This window comes from Condylura cristata, unplaced genomic scaffold, assembly GCF_000260355.1.
Source record: "Condylura cristata isolate star-nosed mole 26May11 unplaced genomic scaffold, ConCri1.0 scaffold00004, whole genome shotgun sequence".
Taxonomy (NCBI): domain Eukaryota; kingdom Metazoa; phylum Chordata; class Mammalia; order Eulipotyphla; family Talpidae; genus Condylura; species Condylura cristata.
The window spans coordinates 26362260-26373998 of record NW_004567105.1 but is presented as its reverse complement, the minus strand read 5'-3'; the positions used below and the strand labels follow the sequence as shown (position 1 = coordinate 26373998).

General features: G+C 36.9%; 1 protein-coding gene across 2 annotated transcripts in view; it reads left to right on the top strand.

The window, feature by feature from the left end:
• Nucleotides 1-11739, top strand: part of NAV3 (neuron navigator 3) — a 263498-nt gene that overhangs the window by 126181 nt on the left and 125578 nt on the right. The gene's annotated exons all lie outside the window — the stretch shown is intronic.

Below are 11739 nucleotides of genomic sequence, written 5' to 3'. Positions count from 1 at the left end.
TAAGTAATCCTCTAGTAAAATAATTGTTCAGAAAGTGAGAGTGAATTTAAGAACGTTTTATCTGTTTCTGTGTATAAGAATGTATAGGAGTAGAGGAGTGGCTGTTATTTCAATAAATCTCTGACTCAGCCTAGGTACATACCAAAGAAAAAAGCTAAAAGGACTGTATGATTTTATGAATTACTTTAGTACTCTAAGAACTCAAAGTTATTGATCTGAAGTTACAATATTACAAATTTAGGGATTAAAATATTTCTATTTCAACAAACTTGGAATATATTTTGACAAGCACTAGTGGACATTCATAATGATAGAACAATATCCCAAGTATTCCTTTTTGGAATTAACATCAGTGCTTTTATTAGGCATCAGAAGTTTCATGTGGATATTACAACAAAATGCCAGTGCAGGATAGTAAAATAAATGTTATTATTAAGTTATAATTATGGAGATGATATTTGTAGATTTTTTTAAAATATTGCGGGAAGTATTGACTTTTCCTTAATTCCTGGTATGCCCATAGTCAGATTGATTCTGTATATTAGCCTGCAATCATATGTTGTAATAATATATCTTTTAAATGTATTGTATTGTGGCATGGGCATGTATATACCTATTTATTCATGAATACTTTAATTAGTAAACTATACCTATGGAATCAATATTAGATTTGTAGGAGAAAATTATATGTAGGAGAAAGTTAATTTACAATATTTAAGTTATAATTCTATATGAATTTAACAATGGAAAATTGTTTTCCTGAAATTAATATATCAGTGGCTATCTCTAAATTAATAGCCCACATTTGATTTTTCTCATTTTTTTCCTGTTCCACCATTCGATCATTTTTAAATATTTCCAGTTAATGTTTCCATTTAATGTTCTTATATTTTCAAGAACACTTGAAAATGAAACACTAGGTAGGCTTTAATGTAATCATTAATTTTAAAGAGTTATTAGGATGTACAGTATTTACTATATAGGTTTATAGATCGAAACCCTTGATTTAAATAGTGACATAATAAAAGATAATAGCAAATAAATGCTGAAATGATGTTTATCTGACTGTGTCATTCACATCATTTGTTCTAAAATAACCAGTAGTGGAGAAGAAAGAATTTCTCTCAGTGCAAACTTGAGATTTGGTAGAAGAAAGATGATTCTCATTTATTGTTAGTAAATTATAAATTGAGTACTATAACTGAAACATCTGTATGAGAAAAATACCAGTGGGCAGTGATGAGAAAGTGACTAACATATTCTGGTCTTTCTCCCACTGATCTTATCTTCTAAGATAAAAACCTTCCTGAGGTGCTTATTCTCATGGTCATACCCTAGATTTACATCATCAAAATCTGCAGCTGCTCTGTTACTTCAAATTTAATGCATCTCATTCTTGTGGATTATAACCTCCTATCTTTTCAGTACTTTACTTTCATTTCCTGACTCTACCAAGAGTTCTAATAGGATTTCCAAACTGTTGATCTCAATACCAGTTTTCTTTAAAAGATGCATTTATTTTTGTGTAGAAGAGCTGCGGTACAGGCCAGATATCTGGGGGTTGAGAGGATATACAGGAGAGTGGGGAGTAGAAAAGGCAAATTTTTTTTTAAAGATTTATTTATTTATTCATACAGAACTAGGGTACAGGCCAGAGATGCGGAGGGTGACAGAATTCACCAGGAACAGAGTGGGGAGCAGAACTGGCAGATTGAGGAAGTACACTGCTGAAGGGAGTAGCGGGCGGGTCAGGAGAGGTCTGCCACGCCATGTGGATCTCCTCCGGGGCAGGCGGGGATCGAACTCATGCAGAAGTTGCTTTAGCCACAGGCAGTGCTGTGCTTTAACCCACTGCACCACTAGGGAGGGCCAGAAAAGGCAAATTTTACTGAAATCCACTGCTAAGGGGAGCAGTGGGTGAGACAGGAGAGGTCTGTCTGCCATGTAGGTCTCCCTGGTTAGGGATCGAACTTAGGCATTAGTGGTGATAGTGCAAGGACCCAACCTTTACACCACCAGGGAGGCCCTGACCCCAATACCTTTTACTGTCTCTCACAAAACTCTGCACACTACATCTGAAACTAATCAAAAGAAAATATGAAGTTGCTCTGTTCTTCGTTTCCATGTGAAATACAGAAATACAGAAATACATTTCTCTGTGAAATACAGAGAAAAAATAGAAACTGAAGTTGGAGAAAACGAGTGCAAAGCAATTGTAAAAAAATGTCTGAGCCTGGGACTTGCCATATCTTATACTATCATTCATGTCCTCCCTCCACTTTTCTGTTGTTACCAGGGAAAATCCCTGTTCATGCTGAAACTAACATGGAAAGCATCCCTAAAGCATAACCCGAGAGATGTGTGGCATATAAAGATTTATGATATCCTTAAGTGAAACTTCAGTAGTTCACATTGTGAAACAGAATTGTTCAGTAAATTATCAAGAGGTTGTTTGCAGTTTCATAGACATAGTAACTCACTGAAAGTTACAAAATTTGTCTTTACACTTAAATGAAAAACATAGTTAAATTATGGTATGACTGTTATGAGTGACAATAAAACTCCAGACCTCAAAGGTTTTTATGTGTATCCTTCGAGTTTCCTACTTGCATTGTTTTAAGAAAAGTGAGATATGGATCTTATGATCGTGATGCCACTGATTATTACATACTAAAATCTATTAATTTGTGACAATGAGTGAGCTTCTCGTTTCTAGCCTATCCATTAAGATCTATGCCATGATCTTGATCTTACAACTCTGACTGGATTGATGGTTCAGATTTTACTGCTTTTTACTGGGTTTTATTGTCACATTCACTGACAAAGAATTTGGCCTCAGAGACCATTCCTTTCATCAGGTGCCAAAGATTCTGCCAAATGTAAAGTCAGCTTTGTTTTTCATTCCAGTGGAATCATTTAAGAAAGCTTATAGATATGTTTTCCATGTAGGTTCCCATTTGCTTATTTGTTGCATAAGATTATAACATTTATTTTACATACTTTATAACATTTAGGTAGCAGTTATAGTCAATTGAACAAAGTTGATAGATGACAAACTGACACATTATTAGTAAAGCTGGCATGTCATTTGTTTTATAAATACTAAAATAACTGAGTGGATTCAGAAAAATCATTTTAGAAGTGAAAACTTATATTAAAACAAGGGGTTTGCAAATGATTGCAAATACAAAATTAACAAATGGAATGGAATATATCTAGTATTTAACTTTTGTAAATAATCAGTTAAATTATCTTTTTTCTGAATCTTGATAAATATTAGGATCAAATTCAGGTAATTTAGGTCAGTTTATATCTTTTACTTAAATAATCACTTTATAATTATATTTACTAACAAGCTAATAAGCAATCCTCTCAAAATGTTATAGCAGCTAAACTTTACATTAGGTCTCAACAAAATGAGATTAATTCATATATTTATAATTGACTGGTTGTTTTTGTCTCCTCTGCATCAAGATTTCCTCTTCTACCTTGTGTAACACACATTAATATATATGAAAACAAGTAAGTATAAATATTACATGTATGAACTGAACTTGCACACTGCAGCAAGCAGTGATAGCTGTCTCTAGAAAACAGTAAGTGGGTCCCCCCTGTTGTTCAAGACAAACTTACAGACTGATGTAGTTCCAGGGGAAAAAAACTACTCTAACTACAAGTTGACAACATTATCTTCAAACAACTATGACAACAGCAAAAATACCCTTTGGATCACTGCTCTGTTAGGGTTATTTCTTCAACATATTTATAGGCTCTTTCTATGATTCCCCCCTTTTTGGCTTCATGAAATTAAGTCCCCATTTCCTGAGTTTACCCTGCTGGACAATTATATTTCCTGCCCCAGTAAATCAGACTGGGTCATAGATTTGACTTGACCAAGGATATGTGAGTTGAAATATGACATATGACATGGGTAATTCCTGAACAGAAGATTTAAAAGCCATTGTTTAGATCTTTCTGGCCCCTCTGTCATGAGATCAACATGTGTAAGGCTGAGTTTTATTATGAAGGGTACCTCTTGATAGATCAAGACTGTGGCTATTATTGAGTGACATTAATGTGAGCAAGTGCAACTTTCTTTTTGTAAGCCTCTGGAATTTTTAAATTTTAATGCACCATAAATGAGTCTAAGCCATTAAACTATTGACACTGCATGATTCTTTATTGTAGGGAGGTTGTCCTCTCCTTGGGGGATACAGGAAGCATCATTGGCTTTTACTCCTTACATTTCAGAGGCATCACACATTATAGGCACGGCATTGCTAAAATGTCTCTGACATTGCTGAATGTCCCCTTGGATGGATTTAGTGGAAACTGACCTCCAGTTGAAAACAAAGTGGGGTTCCAGAGCCAGCAATATCTATATGGTGCTGGAATATGTGAGAAAGGAAAATCCAAGACCTTTTCAGAACCACTGAATGAGTATGTGTGGGTCTGCGGCCCAGCAAGATATATTTTAATAAGCCATCCAGGAGGTCATGAACATTAAAATTTTAGAACTTTTGGCCTAAGGTAACTGAGACAGAGCACAAGACGTAATCATTGCTTTGGCTTACTGATACTTAAAGTTAATATTAAGGTTATCTCTTTCCACATCTGAAACATAAGCATTCCCTTTTCTGAAAATCTGCAACTTTAGAGTATGTTCCAATATAATAATGTGGTACATGGCAGATTTAAGTTTTATAGCTTCAAATTTACTATGGTCTTAAAATTTGACAATATATTAGTTCATAGAAACTCAAAATGAAGGGGAAAACTATACTGTTTAGAAATCCACAGGGGCATGGCATTTTGATTTTAAAATGATACTTTATAAAGTGATGTTTTTAGAAGGATAATTATCAGTCTCTATGATTTGGCATTTAAACCCTAAGTCTATTAAGCACATTTTATATAAGCATGGTTTATTTATTTTTTAAAAGATTTACTTATTTATGCATACAACTGAGGTACAGGCCAGAGGTACAAGGATGGTGAGAGGATTCACCAGAGGCAGAGTGGGGGGCAAGATAGGCCTACTAATGAAGTACACTGCTGAGGGGAGCAGCGAGCAGAAAGGAGAAGTCTGTCGCACCATGTGGGTCACCTCTGGGGCGGGGATCGCTCATGCTGAAGTGGCTTTAGCTTCTTTAGTGCTGTGCTTTAACCCGCTGCGCCACAGGGAGGGCTGCATGGTTTATTTTTAAAGAGAAAATAATTAAGAACCAGTTTGTACAGGTTTATTTGGTTGTTTTAATTTGTAAATTTTTAGGACAAATAATTTGTTAGTAATTTATCTAATTCGCTTTTGTGAATCAGTACAGTGAATTTAGGTATGATCTACCTTGAGGTTGGGCTTTCAATTAACATTGAAAAGCAGTTTTTTATCTTATGAAAAGTTGCAGGGCCTGTATTTTTTAATGTTAGTTTATCCAATTATGATGTTGGGTGATGCAATAGCTGAGGTTAACAATATAAGGTGAAACATCAGAATTAATTTGATCACATTAGTTCAAAAATAATAAAGATTTATATGTTAATTTAAAATACATAGTGAGATGTTTATACATATTTCTTTAATTATCTCTTTTAGTAAAATATATGTATAGGCAGAAAATCTCAAGAAATTTTCTCTGATAATCTTCATAGTTTTCATTGGTATACACAGTCTTTTCTATACCTGAAGAGTATAAAAAGTTTCCCTAAAATCAAAATTTTAGGATGTTTGAATAGTATACTAAATGATATGTACAGTTTACCAGATATAAGCAAGGAATTTATCATGTAGGTTTTCTGCTTTTTATCAAAATATTAAAAATATAGCTAATTACCCTGCTATCATTTTATGGAATAAACTGGGGAAATGTCCACTCCCATGTTCAGTAATATTTTATGTTTATTGTAATATCATTATATTCTGCATACTGCCATCAACTTGTAATTAAATGCACTAAATGATCATATTGAGAGAAAAACATTTTGAGCTATATTTTTGCTCTTTTTGGGAGAAATAATCCTGACTAGTATGGTCATATTAGGATTGTGCTGAACAACATCACCCTTGAATTTGTTCTTTAAATCATGGGGTGATGTCTTTTCCTTTAAAGCATTATCTGTGAGCGTGTGGTGAGTGTCATGCTCCGTTTTTTAAGTCCTTTACACTCTTGAATTTGATTTGTGCTTTTACAGCATAAATCCTAACATTCAGGAGGCAGATCTGCCTGCTTCAGCTGCCTGCAGCTACAGAGAATTAGTCTGTCATTCTGTGTCAGGGAGTGTGGAGAGTGTGTGTGTGTTTGTGTGTGACTGACGCCGGGCAGCTCACAGTGATTTCAATGCATATAGGGTTAATGGTGTAGCATCTCCTTCAGGCGTGGCTTTGAAACCTGTGGCATTCTAGGCTGGACAGCCGCTTCCGTGCCTCTGTTTTAATTTAGCAAGATGTTTGCTGCCATGGCAGCCAACAGCATCTACTGCAGCAGCAAGGAAGAGCCATAGATCTGAGAATGCAGGTGGAATACTAAAGCGGGAGAGGCTCGTGCAGGGCTGGGCTCAGTGCTTAATTTCTGCTCTTTTGGGGCTCTGCGGTGGAGCCTGTACACGCAGCCCTGTGTCAGCTCATCCAGAGTTAAGGACTGAAGACCTTGATCAGGGAAGGAGCGTTGCTGAGAGGCTGAGAGGCTGAGAGGCAAGGGAAAAAAAAAAGAGAAGAAGAAGAAGAAGAGACATCGCGGGTGCTTCACTCTCTTGCATTTGGGAACAGAGAAGCAATAGAGGGAAATGTGCACCCATCGTCCTGCTGAGACATGCGATTGGATGAAGGCAGGAAAACGTAGTTGGTTTCCTGTGCTACTTTTCAGCTGGAGCAGTGTCTTTGGTGAACTCTTTTCTGCTTCAGTTGTATTCAAGCAAAATGTTTGTAAGTACTGCTGATTAGTGAAATGAGGTGGCAAGCAAAACTGTGGGCAGTTAATTAAATGTACTCTAGCTCTAGAACCTTATGTGAATGTTTGAGCTTGCCTGGGCTGTTATTGAAGTGCATGTGTTAATTAAAACCAAAAGGGCCATTTGCCATCTCTACGTTAAAAAAAAATAAATAAATAAATATGAAGTCCAATTGAAAAGAAGAGACCACTAGAAGAGATATGCAGCGGCCGGCTGAACTCTCTGTGTTTCGGAGCAAAGAAGTCAGGAGAAAGGGAGCTTGCCTCCAGAAACAAAAATCTCTAACCAATCTCTCCCTCACCAGTGAGGGGGAGAGGAGACCCACTGTGCGCATTTCCAACTGGTTTGGAAATGCCGCAAAGGCCAGCCAGAGGGAATGCAGCTATGCAGAGAGGCGTTCTCTGTCCAGATTCCTCTCGAGGTCTGTGCAGTCTCTGTGCCACTCCACTGGCTCTGAGGCCTGGAGCCATCTGCCTGCCAGCCAGGCTAGCGGTGGGAACTTGGAGGGCTTGGAGGCCTGGTCTTCCAGAAAAGACATAGAGGGTGAGAGTGATGAAGACAGCAGGTCCGAGGATGAAAATGTGTCCTCCAGGCCAAGCAGCATCAGCAGGAGCTGGGCAGAGGAGGAGGGAGAAAGCTGCCTGCGGGAAGGCACAGCTCACCTCGATGAGGATGTGATCCTTACCATGCTGGGCGATCTGGAACAGGCTCTTTATACTGACCTGCTAGGTAAGTTGCTCCTAAAAATGAGGGTGGAATTTTAAGAAGCTGCACACTTGTGTTTGCCAAATACTTCCATTGATTCTCTGACCGGTTTTTAAAAAGTATAGTTATTTGAAAAGAATTTCATTCCTTATTTCTGACATAATTTTCTTTGTAAAGCTGAGCTATGGGCGTCAGTTGTAAAGTCTATATGGAGAAAGTTAAAGAGCAGTTATGTGTCCCAGGTGTTACTGACCTGGTGACCAGTACATTCTAGAAATCCATAGTTATGTTAATATTGTAAAACTCCAAACATGCTTTTTACTTAGTCACTAGTGGAGCCTGTTTATTCAGTTTTCCTGGAGGTGACCACACCACAGCTATGGTATGAGAACTGAGAGGCTTTGTGGTCAACTTTCTATGCAGTGAAGTATTTTTTTGCCTTAGTGTTACCCCAGCGGATGACCCTTGTTTTTCCCTCAGCACAAGTACCATGCTTTCTAGTAATAGTTGCAGAAACAGAGGCCATCTTTTCCTGACAGATATACTCATTTTTTTCAATGTATGACAAAAAATGCTCCTGTGTATGTATATTACAATGTTTTAGACTACAATATAGAGGATTAGGAACTGTTTCATACTTTACAAAGTAGGCCTTTTTGATGACATGAGTGTCACAGGTAACTTCTGACATAATCTTTGATTACCAAGATTAGGAAGATGCCTGACGTCATTCCCCAATTTTAAAATTAAACTTTGTGTCAACTTTGCCACCTGGCTATTCAGTAGCTAAACTGCATACATCTTATTGTTCTATGTAGATTCAGTGCTCTCCAAATGTCTATTAAGTTCCTATAGTCTATTTAGCAATACATGCATATTGAAATATTGACAACTTCATATTTTATGTCAGTGTGGTTCCACCAAGGATTTCATAGAGGAAGTACTCTTGATTTTGAAATAGTTAAGCCTGACCAGTGATCTCTTTGTTGCTGATTCATACAACCAATGCTAAATAGACTTGTTTTTATTCTCCATGTAGACTCCCTTCTTATGTTTTATGTATTCTTAGAAGAGGTTTTGAAGAAGAAAACTTAGAGAGACACAAGAGGCAAATATTGCTTAATTCCTCATGTCAGTTTGGCTCAGAGTAATGTTTCCACACTTGCAGAACAAGTGATTTCTAAACCTGAATACACCAGGTTCCCAGACACTGAAGAGTTACTTCTTCACCATTGTGTGATTTCTGTGATGAACTGCTTTTCATAAAAGGCCTGTTTGCAATACAAAGATGAGAGAAAAAGTCTTAATCCTTATGAATCTCTTCCTCTTTTTGATCTTCTACAGTGGTAGAAGCAAATATTCATCTTTTGCCTTTAAAATGGTAGCATTTGTCTTGTTCTAAGGACACCTCTTGTGTAAGTATTTTAAAAGATAGGAACAAGAGTGCAATTCCCTACAGGATTTGTGGGTTGTTCTGTTAAATTATAGCATGCTGTGATGGGTGTATATATAACACATGCCTTTTTGTGCATAAATAACTTGAGCATTACTGTCAGAGGGTACCCCTCAGTAGGAGTTGATGTATGCCAGGATGTTTAAACTGAGCATCTGCTTATTGTATGAATGTATTAGTCGTCTTATGGCTTTCTTCCCCCACTGATGCCAGTATTTAAAAATGCAAGTGAGAAAGTAAAAGGAAGATTTTATTCAAATTTCTCTGCTATGAATAATTATATCAGGATAATGAAGCATTCTAATGCAATTCCCTAAATAATGAGGCATGTTAAATTGGTGAATATAGCCAAGCCCATAGCACACGGAAATTTCAGGATTTCTGCCATGTGCTTGACTAGATTCTGTTTCTGACTCAAAATGGCCTCTCCCAAGTTACTTTCTAGGCAGGATTCCTTGAATTCAGCTCCTTACTCTTGATATCTTAGTTAGACAGACTGTGCTCTGTTTGATAACTATATAGGAGACTATTTTAAAGGACACTATAAAACTAATACTCAGTCATATTTTGTGATTTTTTTCCACCAAAGTTAATGGCTTAACCAAGTGAATTTACAATTTCCCATTTTAAATCACTGTCGGGGTCATGTACAAAACCAGTTCTATTTCTTGAAAAAAATCAGACAACTAAGCCCTAAGTACTAACATCCAAGTGGTGTAGAGGATTAAGTCCTCTGTGAATGAGGTTCATTCAAATGTAATTTGGTTTCCTATTAAAAGATGATAGTGCTGGCAGTGTTAATTATACTGTATATATTTAAAGCATAAAAAATACTAGTAGGACCACACAGATTGAATGGTCCTTTGGCTGCCAAGTCAAAATGCAGAAGTAGAAACCCCAGCCTATTACTCTTCACCCTAACTCACAGAGAAGACCTCACAAGCAATGAGCCAGCAATTTGCACCAGTGCTCAGAACTCTAAGCAGTTTGTGGAATGTACCATTCCAGAAATGTGTGTAGGTCCTCATTGTGGTGGATACTTAGGAAGCTCTCTTCAGCAGTATGGTTGACTTTGAGATTTGGAGTGTGAGTAGACACAATATTTGTGATAAAATTAATATAGGCATATTTTCAGCTAACTTTTGTAGGTTATTTAATAGTTGATTTTTTTTGTAAACATTTACTTTTGGCCTTTTCAGTGGCAATTCCCTGCCAAACCCTTATCCTCTAGACCTCATTTAGACACAAATTTGCAAGATATTTCAGACTGCAATCCTTAGGGGGTTTGTAAGTGCATTTCATTTTATCTTGCCTTTTGTGGGTCACTGAAAACATTTATGACAATTAATTATGATTTGGCTATTAACTTTCATGACATGAATGAGGCAGCAATTATGTTTGCTCAATAAATGCTGGGAGGAAATGGTCCATTTGTCTGATTATCATAAGTGGTGCAGTGGTATGAGTAGATATCATAAGAAAAATCAAAGGAGAGGAGGGAGTTATGGTTCTGAAGCATGAGGACAGCTATATACACAAATACTGGATTTAAATGGGAGGATCCAAGCATCTAAGATGCTTGTTGGGCTAGAAGACACAAGATTAAAAATGACATGGACAAGTGAAAATTATTTTGTGAAACAGAATATCTGAAAATACCATATTTTTGAATTAATGTGAGATTTTGAAAATAATTTGCACATCAATGTTATTAATAGTGTGCCAGTTGGTAAATGACTGAAATGTAACTCACTTACAATAGAAATTTCTCCCAGAGGGAAGGAATAAGGAATAAGGGCTTGTATTGGTGTATTCTAGGTACTTGTATAAGGTCATAATGTTCACTCTATCCTCCTGTTATAAAAGGTCACTCCTACCTTCTGCTTTTTAAAGGATTCTCATCTTTTACCATTACTTAGAACAGAAGACTTTTTCTACTGCATGAACTCTTATCTACTGAATCTTAGTATTCTTGTTTCTCTCACTTTGTCTTCTCACTATTCTTTGTTCCTACCTTGAATAATAGCAATTCATCACATTTGTCTTTCAGTTGAATGTAATGATGTTCTCCCCCACCGCCTCCCACCATTTAAGATTTTCCCTAATAGTGAAGTCTTTTATGTTTCTTAATATAGCAGAGTTAGGGAAAGTAAGAGTTAGATATATATGCAGTCAGTTTTCAAATGTACAATGTTTTCAAAGGGAAAGGATCAAAAGAATTTCCAGTAAGAATAGGGTTGAAGTCTTAAGGGTTATTTATTAGCAGTCCTGAGTCTTAAAAGATTGTTCATATGTGAGAACAGAGATTACATGACTGAGAATAAAAGTTTATGCCACGTGCAGAGCACAGTGTTTATGTCTTAAAATATATGTACTTTGGCCCTCTTTGCTGGCACAGCGGGTTAGGATGCAGCACTGCAAGCTAGCTGCAGCCGCTTCAGTGTGAGTTCCATCTCTGGCCCAGAGGTGATCCACATGGCGCTGCAGACCTCTCCTGACTTGCCCGCTGCTCCCCCCAGCAGTGTACTTCATTGATCTGCCTGTTCTGCTCCCCATTCTCTTTCAGGTGAATCTTGTCACTGCCTGTGCACCTCTGGCTTGTACCCTACTTCTGTATGTATAAGTAACTAAATCTT